The 19,724-nt window shown below is 42.9% G+C and overlaps 1 long non-coding RNA gene across 1 annotated transcript in view; it reads right to left on the bottom strand.

Moving 5' to 3' along the window:
• The window catches only part of LOC126236112 (uncharacterized), a 186,902-nt gene that overhangs the window by 166,125 nt on the left and 1,053 nt on the right, over window positions 1-19,724 (bottom strand). The window lies entirely within an intron of this gene.

Here is a 19,724-nt window from a genome sequence, read left to right as displayed (position 1 = left end):
GAACTTGCGTTAACTTATAACTTTTATACCTTCAATGGCAAAATATATCAACAAAAAAATGGCTTGGCTGGTACGTAAGCAGATATTTTTATGACCGATTTAGAATGTAAGTTCCTTACTAAGTTTCCACAGCTAAAAGACAAAACTATATATTATAAACGTTATGTCGATGACATCTTGCTACTGTTAGAAGGTGACGAGATTGAGGTTACCACATTTGCTCAAGCCATTGGCAGCATGCACAAAAAAATAACTTTTACTAGAGAAGTAGATAAAGCGAACTCCGTTAATTATTTAGACCTTACTAGTAAGAAAATGATAACAGACATCACTTTTCGATTTTCAGAAAGCCTACATGTATTGTTATCGGTGCCAGTTCGTGTCATCCGCCACAATATAAAGAGCCTTTTTCACTGCCAATGAAATACGCCAAGAAAATAGTATCTTAAAGAAAATTGCAGTAGCCAACGGTTTTTCTGCAAAAGATGTTATGAACCCATACAATAGGATAGAAAACAGAAAATAAATAGTAAGTAGACCCATAATTACCCAGAAAAAAGAAGTAATAGAGAAAAACTGAAAACTCTTCCAATGAAATTTTACGGAAAGTGTCCCTGCAAGCCGGCCGGGGTGGCCGAGCGGTTCTAGGCGCTACAGTCTGGAACCGCGCGACCGCTACGATCGCAGGTTCGAATCCTGCCTCGGGCATGGGTGTGTGTGATGGCCTTAGGTTAATTAGGTTTAAGTATTTCTAAGTTCTAGGGGACTGATGACCTCAGAAGTTAAGTCCCATAGTGCTCAGAGCCATTTTTGTCCCTGCAAATGGAAAAGTGTTTCAAGTGATCTAATGTTAGATGCGGTTTTCAAGTTAACAGCGCTTCGAAACTCCATGTGAAACATAATTTGAGTAATAATTCTGATAAACTTGATGGTTCTGGGGTTTACAAGATCGTTTGCAGCAGTTGTGACAAAATTTTATATTGGTCAAACCGGCCGTTGTTTTGAAGTAAGCTTCAAGGAGCACTTGCAGGAACATAACAAAACTGCATTGGGAATGCATTTAGCAGAAACTGGCCACACTATAGCGAATACTGAGAATTGTATGCGTATCCCACACAGGGCAGAGAAGGGTAGTCCTCTCGATTTGTTGGAGATTTACAAAACCAAAAAGCACGAGCCCACAACGGTACTCAATGGACAAAGTGACTTATGCCCAACATCTACTTTGCTTTGTTAGGTAACGTACTACAATAACCACTTTTTTCTTTCCTTACTGTAATTTCATTCCGCTGCCCCATATGGGCATGGGAGGGCTGGCAGCAGCACATCCACCGCTCTTCAGCCAAACGGGGTTACAAAATACATGAAAGGGGAACACTTACAAAAAGAGGGGGGGATAAAAGGGGGACATAAAAACACAGTAAATGGAGATGATGAGAGTTTACACTAATACGGGGACATGCACAGGGGGACAGTTGAAAAGTCGACATGAAGTTAAAAGAACACAGCTGGCAATTTGTTGCTCACTTAAAATCGCTGGAGTCAAACACAAGTTAAAAAGTTGGCCACAGTATAAAAAATCACACGAACAATCGTGGACTATACAAAGGTCTAGCACACAATTAAATCTACATCATGTGATGACACCATAACGGCACTGAACACAACACTAATGCAGCATCCTCGATAATTAATAAAAACCTGGGAGGAACTGCCAGGGGTGGGGCAAGGGAGATGGCAAAAGGAGGCGAGAAGCAGGGGAGAGGAAGGGGGAAGAGGTGGGGGGGGGCGCTGAAGGGGAGTCAGAGAGGAAAGGGATGGGAGAGGAAAACAGCTGAGGAGGGGGTGCAGTGACTTGAGAGGGGGGAGGAGGAAAATCGGGGGGGGGGGGGGACAATGCCAGGCTACAGTTGAAAGGAAGGGTAGATGTCACAGTGAAGTTCAACATCCGGGAGGGGGAGGTGCTGGAAATTGCCCTGATGAAGGAGATGGAGGGTGCAGAGGTGGAGAGAGGGAGGGATACAGCGATAGAGGCGTCGCAGTGGGTGGGAGGTGGAGCAGAAGGAGGAAACCAGGGGGTGGGGGATCAAGCCTGTGGACAGTGTAAAGGATGAAGAGATGTTGGAGAAAAGGGAGGATGTGAAGAAGGGGATGAGGTCATACAGGAATAGTGTAGGGGAAGGAAGGCGGATATGGAAGGCAAGGTGGAGTCCTACGATTTGGAGGCCTTAAAAGCGCGGAGGGGGGGGGGGGTGGAGATCTAGGCAACGCTGGCATATCAGAGGATAGGACAGATGAGGGATCTGAAGGTGTGGAGGATGGTGGAAGGATGCAGTCCCCATGTCCGGCAAGACAGGAGTTTCAGGAGGTGGAGGCAGGAATGGGCTTTCTGTTGGATGGTCAGGAGATGAGGGGTCCAGGTGAGGTGATGGTCGAGGGTGAGGTCAAGGTATCTCAGGGTTGGGTTGAGCTGGATGGGACAATCATAAATGATGAGGTAAAAACTTGGAGATGGAAGGAGCAGGTGGTGCAGTCTATGATGATTGCCTGGGTTTGGAGGGGTTGATATGAAGGAACCACTGGTTACACCAAGTGGTGAAGTGGTCAAGGTGGGTTTGGAGGGTGTGTTGGGACCGTTGAAGGGTAGGATAGAGAGCCAGGAACAGTGTCATCAGCAAATTGGAGGAGGTGGACAGGTGGGGTGGCTTGGGCATATCACCGGTGTACATGAGATAGAGGAGAGGGGAGAGGACAGAGTCCTGGGGGACACCAGCAGTGGGATAAAAGACAATAACCACTTTTTTCCTTTACTGTAATTTCATTCCCCTGCCCATATGGGCAGGGGAGGGCTGGCAGTGGCACAGTCCACCGCTCTTCAGCCAAATGGCTTCTAGAAAAATACAAGGGGAACTCTTACATTAAAGATGGGGTTAAAAAGGGGGACATAAAAATACAATAAATGGAGATGATGGGAGTCAAAATATACACTAATAAAGGGACATAGGAGGACAATAGAAAGTCGACATAAAGTTAGAAGAACACAGCTGGCAATTCATTGTGTACTTAAAATCACTGGAGTCAAACACAAATAAAAGTCAGCCACAATATACATTTTACACAGACACTTGAAACACAAAACCACTGGAAAATGCGAAACACTCACAAAGAATAAGAAAACACTACTGAGAATGTTCAACATTCCGTCTGTGATGAAACAGGCTTCATCCGACAAAACTAAAAACGGAAGAAAATTATAAAATTTCAGATTTATCTTTCTGCATAATAATTTATTCCGTAATGGTCGTATACGTATATAAAAAATATTCACATTAAGGGCTTCGGCAAGTACTTGCCATCTTCAGATGTGCCACATCCACTGCCAGTCAGAGAGTGGAAGGATCAACAAACGAACTTGAACGGATCTCATGTGATGTCCGCAACGACCAAACACAACGATCAACAACGAACAAAATGCAACAAAAAAAAAAAGGATGGATAGAGCGTCTGCCATGTAAACAGGAGATCCCGGGTTCGAGTCCCGGTCGGGGCACATATTTTCATCTGTCCCCGTTGACGTATGTCAACGCCTGTAAGCAGCTAAGGGTTTTCATTTCATTGTAATTTACGAATTTCGTTTACTACCGACTGGCAATGCGCAAATTCTCAAATTTACCGTTTGTTCTGCTAATAACAGCAGAAATCCAAATAAACACATTCTGTAGTAATTTTATTTCCATAGCTTGCAAAGATTCTACACCAACGACAGTCGTCTGAAATGTCGTCCTCCTGATTGAAGACTCCTTATTAGGATGGCTGTTATAGGGCACTTTTTGAAACTGCTGAATAATATTTCTTCGGCTGCACCCCTGCCTCCTCCAGTTTGGTTCTGTGTGAAATTTGGGTTCAGTAGAGAGGACTGGATGCTCTTGTGGCTTCAAAACCGGAAAATCCAGAAGCAAAGCATCAACCTCGTAAAATATTATTTGCGTCTGATAAATTTATTCACTACCTAATTTTTTATTTTAGTCTCTTTAAATAATCGTATTCTCATGCGACATATCGAACTGGTCGGGTGACGCAACGAGTCAGTGACCGAGAGGCATGTAGGTAGAGGGCAGAGCGACACGCGCCAATACTATTTACGTCCCAGTCTGGATCACTCCAGAGAAGCCTTGGAGGGAAGACAGCAATCGTAGCAAGTACGACGTCTCAGCCTCCATTTCGTTTATGGGATATTACTTGCATAACTCGAAGCAAACTGCCATTCCTCAAACAAATGCTAATTGCTTGTTTCGGTACTGGAGTATGTGGGCATTAACCGTATGCCAAAATGCTACACTAGCATCTGATTTGTGGCAAGAAACCGAATTCAGACTGATGAGCTCTGAGATTGTATACCAAAATTAGAAGCTTTGTATCAAGAATAAAGGCAACTACATAAACGTGCCGAAAAATAGTAGAAATTCTTGCGGCCTTAAGAAAATCAATGCGCGAAACATAGAACTTCCGCCGTCATAGGCTTAGCAAAACACCTTGCCGCGATCCCAAGAAAGTTCTGGTCATACGTAAAATCAGCGGAAAAATGCTCCTATCATAGTACATAAAAGGCGAATATGTTTAATTAAAGGAATGACTGGAAAGTGCACTACCAGCCGCCTTCTGTGCTTTCGTCAGCACCTTTAAAATTTTTCTCAAATATTTTGGCATGTGAACATATTCGCGCTCTTTGTAAATAGAAACCCATATCTCACTCTCACAAGCTCTCCTAACTGTAACTCGCTCACACCCACCAGTCCATAGCTGTAAGTCGCTCATACCCGTCCACTCTTACTTGCCCATTCTCTCATTTAGCCCAATTCATTGTCATTATCTCTTTGGGTCCCTCTGTCACTGTCTCATGTCTCACAGCCACAGTCTCCTTCGTTCTCTCCTACTACTACTGTCTCCTCTCACTATCACTGTCTCCATCTTGCTCTCTCTCTCTTACTGGTACTATCTCGTTCATTCCTTCCCACTGCTGCAATCGCTTCTCACTGTCACTATCTCTCTCTTCCGCGTTATCATTGTCATAGACTCTGTCTCTCATTGTGCCTGGCTCACACCCACTTCCACTTTCTTCTCTTTATTCCGCTCACACTGACACTGTCTTCTACACTCTTTTCCTAGCATTGTTCCGTCGTTGTCAGCTATGTTCCACTGCCACTGTGTCCTTCTCTTTCTCTCACACTGCCGTTGTCTTCTTCACTCTTTCTATAATACAACCACTGCCTACTATCTTTCAGTATTAATTACTTTTCCGTCTCTTTCCACTGCCCCTGTATCCTTCTCTCTCAGCATAAAAAATTGCGAATACGTTCGCATGCCAAAATCTTTGAGAAAATTTTTAGAGGTGCTGACTTTTCAGTCAGTCTTTTAGTTAAACATAATCGCCTTTTTTGTGTTCTGATAGGATCATTTATCCGCTGGTTCCCTTGTTTTCCCTCCTAAAAGAGGGAAAGTCACCCATATGAAAAGAATTTTATGTGTAAGTAAAATTTTGATAGGTTACTTATGTTATATTGAAATAACGCAAAACTAATTTTACGTCTCAGACCGGATCTTACGTGCACAAAAATTTTGCATATGCTTCAGTAGCTTCAGTAATACAACACAGAGTTTCAAGAACCCTTCCGATGAAAACGGAGACGCTTTACAGCATATTTCTCCGTGCTACGTTACATTCTAAACTACGTTTTCGCGCACACCGCTTTTACGTGCGTATTTTACATGTACAAGTGGGGTATCATTGAACCTCTGTATCTCTGAAACAGGGGTAAAGATATCAAGAAAATTAAGTTGTTCGAGGTCGATATCTTAATATATTGTAAAAACTACAGCCATTTGCTCCGAATAGCCGTATTGGAATCCGCGGCTCGGTTATGGTACACAAAAGATAAAGATTTTCGAAAATGGAATGATGGCACTTCTAGATAAATGCCTACAGAATAAACCGTTAAAATTTGAGAAATATGCTGCGGTTAGTTATTTAGATATCCGCTGCTGATGATGGAAAAAGGGTGAAAAACACCTTTTTCGGTTGTTTTCAGGAACCGCCCATGAACTAAATAGTGCCTCCATAAGTCCCTTAAGGCGCATCGTACACCACGTCTAATTCAGAAAGAACCAACCGACTTGCTCCATTTGCTTAAAGCTGAAGGATGTGCATAATATTAAAACATTGACCCTGAACTGTAGGAGAGTTATAGGAAGACAATCCTGTTGGGTATACAAATGGTCCCTGGCCCAAGGACTATCGAAACACTTGTTTCTACCGGCAGTAGAAATCAAGGTATGAGCCCAGGAAAACAAGGAAAACAACCCGAATCCCGTTTTTATGCGCGGCGTTTTGTAACATATTGGTAGCCAGTCACTCATCGACTAGTCTCGTGTGGGAATAGAAGACAGCAAAGGAAATCTGATGCTTTAAATTTCGCATTTAAGAAATCATTCAGGTGGCGGATTCGTACTAACACATTGTTGTTTGACTGTCGCACAGACTCCAGCATGGAGGACGTAGAAATAAGAGTAGTCATCCCCGGCATAGAAAGCGACAGTACAAATAAATACAGAGACTACTCTGTGGCACTGGCCGCTTCCTTAGCTTGCATTTATTGAGAATCTCTCGCTCAGAGCAAAGCATAAGGCGACTGGAGAAATGTGCAGAAGACTTATGTATATAAGAAAAGTTAAAGAACGGACCCGCATAGTTACAGACCAATATCTTTAATATCGGTCTGCTACAGAATTCTTGAATACATTCTGAGATAGGATGTAAAATAGTTCCTTGAGAGAGAAAAGCTTGTGTCCACAAATCAGCACGGATTTACAAAGCGTCGCTTATGCGAAACTCAGCTTGCCCTTGTCTCACATGATACCCTACAATTCATGTATGGAGGGCATCCGGTAAATCTATATTGCTAGATTTCCGGAAAGCGTTTGATACGGCGCCCCACTGCGGGTCCGAGCATACACGTTATGTTCCCAGATATGTTAGCCGCTCACATACTTTGAAGTAATAGTCCTCGATGGCGAATGTTCATCAGTTACAAGGGTATCGTCAGGTGAACAGCAGGTAACGGCTGTTTATGACGACGATGTAGTGTACGGGAAGGTGGTGTCTTTGCGTGGCTATATGAGGATACGAGATGCATTAGACAGAGTTTGCAGATGATGTGATGAATGGCAGCTTGCTCTAAATGTAGGAAAATGTAAATTAATCATGTAACAAACAATCATGTAACGTTCGAATATAGCGTTAGTAATGTGCTGTTTAACACAGTCACATCGATTAAATATCTAGACGTGACGTTACAGAGCGATTGGAAATGCAATGAGCACATGAGTGGTTGGTAGTCGCGAAGGTGAACGCTCAGTTTCATTTTATTCGGAGAATTTTTAGGAAGTGTGGCTCATCTATAAGGAAGACGGCGTATAGAACGCTAGTGCGACCCATTCTTGAGTAGCGCTCGAGTGTTTGGGATCCCCACCAGATCGGATTAAAGGAAGACGTCGAAGGAATTCGGAAGCTTGCTGCTAGATTGTGTGCTAGCACACAAGTATTACGGAAATGCTTCGGGAATCAAATGGGAATCCCTGGAGGGTGGACGACGCTCTTTTCGCGAGGCACTATTGCAGAAATTTATGGACTCGACATTTGAAGCCGACTGCACATCAGTTCTGCTGGGCTAATGTACGTTTCGCATATGGACCAGGACGATAAGATGAGAGAAATTAGGGCTCGTGCGGACGCTTATAGATAGAGGTTTTTCCCTCATTGTATTTGCGAATGGAACAGGAAAGGAAATGGCTAGTAATGGTACGTAGTGTAAGTAGGCTGTTTAGGTTCTTATATTGGTAACGCCGCCGCCACGTAGCGCTCTGTATGAAAATCACTGGCTGTGCTGTGTGCAGTATGTGGCTGGTTGGCATTCTTGGAATACTCGCCATTGTAGTGTTGGGCAGTTGGCTGTTAACAGTGCGTAGCGTTGCACAGTTGGAGGTGAGCCGCCAGCAGTGGTGGATGTGGGGAGTGAGATGGCGGAGTTTTGAGAACGGATGATCTGGACAGAGACAGTAAATTTGTAATATTGGATATCATGGACTGAAATAGATATTATGATTTTTGAACACTATTAAGGTAAATACATTGTTTGTTCTCTATAAAAATCTTTCATTTGCTAACTATGCCTATCAGTAGTTAGTGCCTTCAGTAGTTTGAATCTTTTATTTAGCTGGCAGTATTGGCGCTCGCTGTATTGCAGTAGTTCGAGTAACGAAGATTTTTGTGAGGTAAGTGATTTGTGAAAGGTATAAGTTAATGTTAGTCAGGGCCATTCTTTTGTAGGGATTTTTGAAAGTCAGACTGCGTTGCGCTAAAAATATTGTGTGTCAGTTTAAGCACAGTCATGTATAATTGTTCTAAGGGGACATTTCATATGTCGACCCTTAGCCTAGGATACCTCACTGGAATCTTCTGATTTTTTTCTTGTAGTTTGTGTAATTAGTGTACCTATTGTTTATTGCTAGCGCGTAATTATAGAGAGAATTTCCTTTGTAGTTGTACTTTTTCATTCTTGTACAGTAAAACAGTTGTGGCATGCATGTAGATTTGCACCAAGTATTTCGCAGCTGCAATTAACTAGATATTATTTTCAGTGCTATGTTAATGTGTTTTCTTATTTTTGCTCTTCAAATTGTGCTTTTCTGTGTTATCGTGTGAAATATTGTGACAATTATGGCGTGTGAAAAACGTAATACTAGGCTCCAAAGTAAACTGAGAAATGACAGTGAAGACGAAAGCAGTGTGTTAGCGCCACCGTGTAATGAATTAACTAATGTTCAACATAGTAATTTGGTAATTGTGCATAGGGAAATGGAGCGGGCTGCAAATAATGGTGTAGGTAGTGAAACAATTAGTGAACAGGGAAGCATTATCGATCGATCGGCCGGCAACAGCTCGCCTCAGGAATCCGAAATGACAGGACACAATCTTGCAAATACGGTAGATTCAGGTTTTGGGTCCTCACCGTTTTCTCAAACAAGTCAAGACACATTTTCTGCTTGTCAAAATGTGAATGTTGCCGGTGCAACTTCACTGCCGAAAAGCACTGAGGAACATGTTTCAGACACCAGTGCATTATTATTACAGTTAATGCAACAAATGGGACAAAGGCTACAAAAGTTAGACACAACGCTTGAACAAAATCAGAAACAAAAGGGGGAAAATCTTCAAAAGTTAGACACAATGGAACAACACCAGAGACAAACACAGCAACAGTTAGACGCAATGGAACAAAAGCTTCAAAAGTTAGACTCAGTGGAATATACGCTTGAACAAACACGTGAAGATTTAACTACTGAGCTACATAAAATCGAATCGAAATGTCAAAAAGTCTGTAATGACGTAAAAACACAAATTTGTGAGCATTTCCAACCTATGTTTTCGCGGCATGAAAATACATTACAGAATCACGAAGCAGTCATAAAAGAACTGCAAACTATTGTTCATGAAAATCATGAGACCCTGCAAGCTAAAATTGACTCAGTTGCATCTATCGATTCGGTTACGCAACTTGCAAAAACTCAGGAAAACTTAAAGGACACAGTAGATACGATTTCAACACAAATGGACACTCTGAAACTTGGTTCAGAAAAACGCACTGAGGAAATAAGTACACTATCGGAGAAAGTAGCCGAACTTTCGGATCAGTTCACTAACTTATCTGCAAAGGTAGATGATGATCTGAATGACTCAAGACCTGTAGCCATCACTGACGCAGAAGTGTATGAACAAATTAAGAAATTCAAACAAAATCAGAATCAAATTAATACGCAACACAAAAGAGAAATCCGGGAAGTACAAGATCAGTTGGCACAAGTAATACAAAAATTACATATTTCAGAGGACACTCGCGCTCCAGCACGGGAAGAGGGACTTAGAAATACGGGAAAGCCACAAAATACATCGTACAGTGCCTTGCAAATTATGTGTGTAGATGTAGAACCTTGACGGAGGTTCATCGACAAAATAAAACATTTTTTTCGAATATTTGAGGACATAGCACTTGCTAAGGCGTTGAAGAACGTTAAAGAAGATTGCCAGTTTTTAATGAATCAATAATTGAATGGAGGGCCAAGGTTCATACATGCAAGTGATCACTAGTTATTTGAGAAAGACAGAAGACCTTTTGAGAGAACAGGGGGCAACCGTGAAGAGGCGAGAACCAAGGGAATATCCGCCTATGTTCACTTCGCATAAGGACAACGAAGAGAAGTTAGGCCTCGTAGGCATGTAGGTCGTCTTTCCCTCACTCTATTTGCAACTGGAACAGGAAAGGAAATGACTAGTAGTGGTAGAAGGTATCCTCCGCTGTGTACCGTATGGAGGCTTGCTGAATCTGGGTGCAGATGTAGAAATTCAACATTTCTGTGATTTGTAGGCTCAAGTACTTATAATATAAAAGTTGTACATAAACGTAGTTGAAAATAAAGGAAATGAGAATTCTGTCCTCATTCAGTTTTACTCATATTTCGGTTGTTTAACCCGCTGTGGAAAAGAGTGACCAAAACTTGGCTGTGATATTCACGCTGAGTCGGGTGTTATGTCCTATGTTAAAAAAAAAAAAAAAAAATGGTTCAAATGGCTCTGAGCACTATGGGACTTAACATCTTAGGTCATCAGTCCCCTAGAACTTAGAACTACTTAAACCTAACTAACCTAAGGACATCACACATATCCATGCCCGAGGCAGGATTCGAACCTGCGACCGTAGCAGTCCCGCGGTTCCGGACTGCAGCGCCTAGAACCACACGGTTATGACACAACAGCATTAAATACAGGCACTTTCAGGTGTGTGTGTGTGTGTGTGTGTGTGTGTGTGTGTGTGTGTGTGTGCGCGCGCGCTCATTAATTTATGACACAACAGCATTAAATACAGGCACTTTCAGGTGTGTGTGTGTGTGTGTGTGTGTGTGTGTGTGTGTGTGCGCGCGCGCGCTCTTCTCTGATTAAAAGCTGTTTGGAATAAGAACTCTTATATTCACATTGTAGATATCGCATATATGAAATCATTACTACAAGCGCTGTTAACGTAAATAAGAACAGTAGAAATGCAGGTACGCCTATACGCTTGTACCGGAATCGAAGTCAGTAAATTTCAAATTGAAAATCTACGCGGAGAGGTCAAGGAACACTTGGTTCAAGTCGAAGTTTCTTGAATCCACGAGTTTGTTCGAGATGTTTTGACATAACAGCAGCAGAGGATTATACTGAATTTTTAGAATTAACTACTATCTCTCCAGTCGGAACTCGAAACGCCACGACGTGCCGCGTCGCATCGGCCGGCACTCCACAGGCTGTCACTCGTGAAAGATGGATGGCGAAAACGTTCCGTCGTGAAAGTGAGTTATCACCAGCATAAGAGAATGTAATTTATTGTGATATTTTTATTTGCATTATCACTGCGTGTATCGGATCATGACGCTGCAGCCTTTCTGAAGTTAAAGCGCCGTACTTGTGCACTGACGGAAAAAAATCTCACCAATAAGGAATTGCGTTAGATAAACAAAGCTGGTAGGCGCGTTTCTACATCTGAAGGATGATGTCGTTTTCAATTTCTGGCCAGTCGGATAAGAGTGGCACTGGTTGTGCCTCTATGAGGCTACAAATCAGGCTCGCTCTAAGTACTAGCGGAGCATTCCGAACGCACCGACAGCGTCGGTCGACAGAGACAAGTGTCGCCCGGTGACAGGAACGCTACCGATGTATATTGCTTTGCATGTGAGTTCGTAAGCAGACCACGTCTGTACCTGTCGGGCACCCGACGGACGACACTGATGCTCCCAAATCAGTAGTGTCGCGTGTCGTCGAGCGTGTACGAGAGGCGTTTGAAAAGTCCGTGCAAAAACAAAAACTACACTACTGACCATTAAAACTGCTACACCCCGAAGATGACGTGCTAAAGACGCGAAATTTAACCGACAGGAAGAAGATGCTGTGATATGCAAATGATTAGCTCTTCGGAACATTCACACAAGGTTGGCGCCGGTGGCGACACCTACAACGTGCTGAGGAAAGTTTCCAACCGATTTCTCATACACAAACAGTAGTTGACTGGCGTTGCCTGGTGAAACGTTATTGTGATGCCTCGTGTAAGGAGGAGAAATGCGTACCATCACGTTCCCGACTTTGATAAAGGTCGCATTGTAGCCTATCGCAATTCGGTTTATCGTATCGCGACACTGCTGCTTGCGTTGGTCGAGATCCAGTGAGTGTTAGCAGAATATGGAATCGGTGGGTTCAGGAGGATAATACGGAACGCCGTGCTGGATCCAAACGGCCTCGTATCACTAGCAGTCGAGATGACAGGCATCTTATCCACATGGCTGTAACGGATTGTGCAACCACGTCTCGACCCCTGAGTCAACAGATCGGGACGTTTGCAAGACAACAACCATCTGCACGAACAGTTCTACGACGATTGCAGCAGCGTGGACTACCAGCTCGGAGACCATGGCTGCCGTTATCCTTGACGCTACATCTCAGACAGGAGCGCCTGCGATCGTGTACTCAACGACGAACTTGGGTGCACGAATGGCAAAACGTCGTTTTTTCGGATGAATCCAGGCTCTCTTTACAGCATCATGATGGTCGCATCCGTGTTTGGCGACATCGCGGTGAACGCACATTGGAAGCGTGTATTCGTCATCGCCATACTGGCGTATCACCCGGCGTGATGGTATGGGGTGCCATTGGTTACACGTCTCGATCACCTCTTGTTCGCATTGACGGCACTTTGAACAGTGGACGTCACATTTCAGATGTGTTACGACCCGTGGCTCTACCCTTCATACGATCCCTGCGAAACCTTACATTTCAGCAGGATAATGCACGACCGCGTGTTGCAGGTCCTGTACGGGCCTTTCTGGATACAGAAAATATTCGATAGCTGCCCTGGCCAGTACATTCTCCAGCTCTCTCACCAGTTGCCAGTTGGAAACGTCTGGTCAATGGTGGCCGAGCAACTGGCTCGTCACAATACGCCAGTCACTACTCTTGATGAACTGTAGTATCGTGTTGAAGCTGCATGGGCAGCTGTACCTGTACACGCCATCCAAGCTCTGTTTGACTCAATGCCCAGGCGTATCAAGGCCGTTATTACGGCCAGATGTCTTTGTTCTGGGTACTGATTTCTCAGGATCTATGCACCCAAATTGCGTGAAAATGTAATCACATGTCAGTTCTAGTATAATATATTTGTCCAATGAATACCCATTTATTATCTGTATTTCTCGTTGGCGTGGCAATTTTAATGGCCAGCAGTGTACATCCAAAACAATCTAGCCAACCAGTATTTCATTCTTTTGCACCTACGCTGTATTTACATCTATTTTTTCGCTGTGTGAGATACGCGGCATTGATGTAGTTCATTTTATTTATAGATAGTATAAGAAAATCAGCTTTCTAGCGGTAAGAGTAGATGCGCTGACAGTGAAGGATGTCAACTGACTAAAAAACGCATAATCGATAACAGTCAGTTACGCGGTATTGTTGTAGGGAAGGAGCTCAATTTTTTTTTATCGGTCCACTTTATTTCCCGTTTACTCGCATTTACGGGGAAGCTTCATTCTTGTACTTCTGTTAGTTCGAGATGACAGAGTTGGAGGAGCAACGAGTCTGCATTAGATTTTTCGTGAATCTCAAGAAAATATTTAGAGGAAGCCTACGGTGATAAGTGCTTAAGCCGTTCTCGGTGTTACGAATGGTTCACACGGTTTAAAAATGAACTGACCGAAGTTAAAGATGATCAGGAGCCCTTCGAGGTCTACCGACGACGCTCACCTCAGGAACGTCAATGAAGTTGATTGGAGAAGAGTGCAACATTTCAATTGGCTCATATCATGAAATCCTGACACAGCATCTTGGAATGTATCGTATTGCCGCTAAGTTCGTCCCACTTCTCATGAGTCAAGGCCCGAAAGACTTTCACCTCGCAATCCGCGAAGAGCTTTTGGATCGCACAAATGAGAACGAGAATCACAAATGGTGATGAGACGTGCGTCTGCGGTCATGATGTTGAGCCCAAAGTTCAATCTTCACAATGGGTCGGGAAAGGTTCTAAAAAAAAAAAAAAAAAAAAAAAAAAAAAAAAAAAAAAAAAACGTGCCACAGTGACAAACCGTTAATCGATGGTGCTTTCGGAACGTGCTGCGACGATTTCCAAAGCTGAAGCCGACCGGCGTGGCCGAGCGGTTCTAGGCGCTTTAGCCTGAAACCGCACGACCGCTACTGTCGCAGGTTCGAATCCTGCTTCGGGCATGGATGTGTGTAATGTCCTTAGGTTAGTTAGGTTTAAGTAGTAAGTTCTAGGGGACTGATGACCTCAGATGTTAAGTTCAAAAAATGGTTCAAATGGCTCTGAGCACTATGGGACTCAACTGCTGTGGTCATAAGTCCCCTAGAACTTAGAACTACTTAAACCTAACTAACCTAAGGACAGCACACAACACCCAGCCATCACGAGGCAGAGAAAATCCCTGACCCCGCCGGGAATCGAACCCGGGAACCCGTGCGTGGGAAGCGAGAACGCTACCGCACGACCACGAGATGCGGGCAGATGTTAAGTCCCACAGTGCTCAGAGCCATTTGAACCATTGTTTTTTCCAAAGCTGAAAACTGCGTTGAAACGATAGACAAGATACAAGAAAAATCGAATACGGCGCTTCGTGTGATCCGGCAAGGGGCGTAACAAGACTGGTTCCGGAAGTGGAGACGGCGTTGGCAGCGGTGTATCAATTGTGGAGGAGAGAATTTCGAAGGAGACCAGTGCGCAATAAGTAAAACGTAGGGGTAGAAAAATTTTGTGGACAAGGTTCCGGAATTTTCTGAACAGACCTCGTGTATAAGTATGTAGAAGCATGACATATAGTCAAATTATTTTCGTAAATATAAAAATATATTCATATCTTTATTAACGTTTACTTGTAGACAGTACGCAAAGTAACTACGCAAGTTCAAAGAAGATCAATTATGATTATTTATAGGATTATCTTCCCATTATACTCCACCCTGTGTACTACAAAAATTTTTTAGCTTGCCTCTCACCTCAAATCGGACGCAGTTTGAAAAACGTCTGTTACGTGCCATTTCGATCATACTTATCGACTTAGTCGCTGTTTCACATCGGTAGAAGGAAATTGGTTGATCTTTAAGATAAGGATCTTACCAGAATATTATGTAGGCAACAAACTGTTATAATCAAATCATCAACTGTTCCTGGTAAAATTGCAATTGCTATATAAAACACTCTAAATACTTGAAACAATAACCAAAACGCGTTTTCTACCACTCTACGAGCATGACACAAACGCTAGTTAAAAATTTCTTTTTCCTGATCCAATCGTGCAACTCTTCTAGTGTATGGCTTCATCAGATAAACAATAAGTGCAAATGCTTCATGGCCGATTATGAAGTGCGGCATTAAAATATTAGTGTTTGGAAGGCATTTAGAAGCAGGGAAATTAAAATTATTCGTGACAGTCTTTTTCCTTATTTTTGAAAAATACGGCTTTCACCTTCTTTGCCAAAAGAGCCAACATCTACAACAATGAATTTGTGATTGGTTCCACTATTGCAAGCAGAGCAGTTGAAAAGTAATTTTTGTAATTGAAAAAAAAAAGAGAGATTGGTGCTTTTATGCGCATACGTTAGCCATCAATGCTACCTCCACAGTTTGGTATATTCCATTCGTGCCAGAAATCTTGCACAACGTTCTTGAAAGTATTTTCATTTGGCGAGGGCCGGCCGAAGTGGCCGTGCGGTTAAAGGCGCTGCAGTCTGGAACCGCAAGGCCGCTACGGTCGCAGGTTCGAATCCTGCCTCGGGCATGGATGTTTGTGATGTCCTTAGGTTAGTTAGGTTTAACTAGTTGTAAGTTCTAGGGGACTAATGACATCAGCAGTTGAGTCCCATAGTGCTCAGAGCCATTTGAACCATTTGGCGAGAGCAAGGCTATTGACATCAGTTTTTTTCTCAATATGTTCGAAACTCTCAAACCATTCGCGAGATGCGATAAGTGTGTGACAAAAATTTAAAAGTTTTTCCTGTTGCCATGAATCTGAAAAAGGGAAAAAAAGAATTTATTGTTTTTATTTGTACATAGACAAATGTGTTTTGTAAATGTGTGTGACACCCGTAAGAAATTGCCATTAATATTTGAATGTTAACATGTAAAATGTACATCGTAATTTTCGTTACCGATGAGGATTGTTAAAGAAGGTGGAAACACATTAAAGGCTCCTACAACAGACTGAAGCGCAATAACAAATCAGAAACAGGATCTGCTGCACTTATGAACTCTACATGGACACTACATAAACAGTTAAGTTTTGTGGAAACAGTATCTGAGCACAGAACTGGCGGCACTAACTTAGTGAAAGATATGGTAGACGGAGATGATAATGCTGAGCAGTCGTGGGATGAGAGTATTATCACTGACAGAGAAATGAATGAGGAAGAAGCTCAAATGAAATTAATACAGACCGTAGGTCTGTACTGAGGTTATTAAAGTACCGAGGTTATTAAACGACGACGCCGAAACAAAAAAGATGATACTATTGTCAATAAACTAAAAAAAGAGAGATGACACTCGGCAGACATTGTTGAAAAATATAGCGCAAGATCATGGTAATGAAATACGAGGGCGGTTCAGAAAGTAACCTCCGATTGGTCACAGTGCGGGTTGTGGGGGGAGTAGCGACGCCATCTGTGCGTTCACGCACTGAACAGGTCAGTCGGCATCAAGCCGTGGTCGAGTGAACGTCGTACCTGCGCTAGTTTAGTTTTTGTGGCAGTTTGAAATGTGTGCTGCAATAGTAAACCCCGCCAAATGTGAAGTGCGTGCTGTCATAAGGTTTTTTACAGCCAAAGGATATTCTGTAGCAGCTATTCATCGTGAGCTTTGTGCCGTGTACGAACCAAGAGTTATGAGTGAAGGAGTTGTCCGTGAATGGGTACATTTATTTAAAAGTGGACGAGAAAACGTTCATGATGAAGAGAGGAGTGGTAGACCATCATTGGTGACTGACGAACTTGTTCAGACAGTTGATGCAGAAGTTCGTGAAAATCGACGTTTCTCAATGTCGGAGTTGTCTACTGGTTTTTCACAGATTTCTAAGACTCTCTTGTACGAGATAGTGAGAGCAAGATTGGGTTACCGTAAGTTCTGTGCACGATGGGTGCCCAAAAGTCTTACCGACCACCACAAAACTCAAAGAATGGCCTCTGCATTAGACTTTTTGTCACGTTATGAGGACGAAGGAGAACCATTGTTAAACAGAATCGTGACCGGTGACGAAACCTGGATTAAGTACGTGAACCCTGAGACAAAAGAACAATCAAAGATGTGGGCACATTCAAATTCGCCTACCAAACCAAGAAAAGCCTCGCAAGATTTTTCTGCCAGAAAACTGATGGCAACGGTGTTTTGGGTTGCCAAAGGGGTGTTGTTGGTTGAATTCATGCAACGTGGTACGACCATTAATCAAGACGTGTACTGTGAAACAATAAAAAAGTTACGACGGGCTATACAGAACAAACGCCGTGGTATGCTGACTTCCGGTATCGTTTTTTTGCACGATAACGCCCGTCCTCACTCTGCTCGCAGAACAACGGCCCTTCTTGAGTCCTTCAAGTGGGACGTTATCAACCATCCACCTTACAGCCCAGACCTGGCGCCAAGTGATTATCACCTCTTCATGCATTTGAAGAAATGGCTCGGGTCACAGCGGTTTGATGACGACGAAGAGTTCAAAGATGCGGTCACAGGCTGGCTCCAGGCACAAGGGGGTGATTTTTATGCAGAAGGAATTTCAAAGCTTGTGAAGAGATACGATAAGTGCCTCAATCGCTATGGAGACTATGTAGAAAAATAGTGCAAAGATGTAGTTGTAAGATGTATATATTAAAATATTTTTATTTAACTTGGTGTATTTTTTTAAATCAACCGGAGGTTACTTTCTGAACGGCCCTCGTACATTCATTCTGCAATCACGTCGGAGATGTTTTGGGCTCCCTGCCACAAGTTTACAAACTTAAAGCGAAGCAAGAAATTTTTAACATTCTGATTAATTATCAAATAGTGGCAGCACTCCTGATTACATGATTTCAAAGCCTTCTATTTCCACCGATTCCGTCACCGTGTACGCATACTCACCTCAAGAGCCTATTGGATTGACGCTACAACCTGCTCAAGAACAGCATAATTTCAGTGAACAAAAAATTGAAAATATGTTACAAGACAATACAAATAAAATATCTTTATGTGTAAGAATAATTTTTCTTCGACTGCGGTTACATCTCTTGTAGTTCTTGGCTGTAATTCTCACAAATTAATTTTAAAAAAATTAATTTTTTTTATTTAATCTGTATAAGATCCAAATTTTTCTTCATCACTTCATTAATGTTTTTCTAGCATGTAAAAATCTTCCTGCGTCGTTCGTTGAACAACGAGTTAACTGTGGGCGTCTTCTTTAAATACTAGCACGAAAACAAATCATTACCTTCCTCCGCTTCCAAAAGTAAACGCAGTTTCAGTGGTAGACACTTTTTCGCAGACAGCTGTCGTGTTCCAATTCGAAGGACAAATGGTTCAAATGGCTCTGAGCACTATGGGACTTAACATCTGAGGTCATCAGTCCCATAGAACTTAGAACTACTTAAACATAACTAACCTAAGGGCATCACACATCCATGCCCGAGGCAGGATTCGAACCTGCGACCGTAGCGGTCGCGTGGTTGCAGACTGAAGCGCCTAGAGCCGCTCGGTCACCCTGGCCGGCAATTCGGACACACTGTAGAGACTGTTGCTTGTTACGGCAACTTGCCGCCGTCACGAGCGACACCTGTCTTCGTCGCCTCTCTGTCGACCGTCACTGTCGCTGCGTTCGGAATGCTACCTTAACCGTCGTGACCGTTAGTTACCTTTTAGACTGGACATGGTGAGTTGAAGATAGTCAAGAACGCCTTTAAGGCGATGAAGATGTAATTATCAACTCCTCGAACGAGTCCGTGTAGGCCTAAAAGGGCTACGAGAAGCTGGATTTTTTTTCCCCCGATACTGCAGAAATACAGGGTGTTCAAATGGCGCAGAAGGTGTCGGGCAGCGATCAGATGCCGTATCGCCCGTCTACTGCTGGGGTACGACATGACTACATTTACAATTCAAGTAAATAAATTTTGTACTCACCCATGTCACGCAAGGATATTCTGGAACTCCCTGCCATTATTTTCCACGCATTTCTGACATCTACCCAATAAATTTTTAATCACACGATGTAATTCTCTCTGAGAGGCTGAATTAATTGATTCACGGATATTATCCTTGAGTTCCTCTATCGTGTGAGGATTTGTTGGGCACAATATGTCCCTCAGTGCACCCCATAAATAAAAATCGCACGGAATTAAATAAGGACGTCTAGCGGGCCAGATATAATTACTACTCACTCGTTCATCGAATACATCTTGAATTGCGTGCAAAGAAGCATTGGCCGTATGAGCCTTTGCCGAATCCTGTTGAAAAAATGCGAAGTTTCGCTCTCTTCCACTCAGTTCATTAAAAAACGGTTGCAAGATGTTTTGCATATATGTTTCACTCGTAACTGTCTCATTAAAAAAATTTGGGCCTACT

Source organism: Schistocerca nitens, chromosome 2 (genome assembly GCF_023898315.1).
Source record: "Schistocerca nitens isolate TAMUIC-IGC-003100 chromosome 2, iqSchNite1.1, whole genome shotgun sequence".
In the NCBI taxonomy this organism is placed as follows: domain Eukaryota; kingdom Metazoa; phylum Arthropoda; class Insecta; order Orthoptera; family Acrididae; genus Schistocerca; species Schistocerca nitens.
Note: the sequence above shows the minus strand (reverse complement) of the source record. Positions and strands in the feature narration are given on the sequence as shown.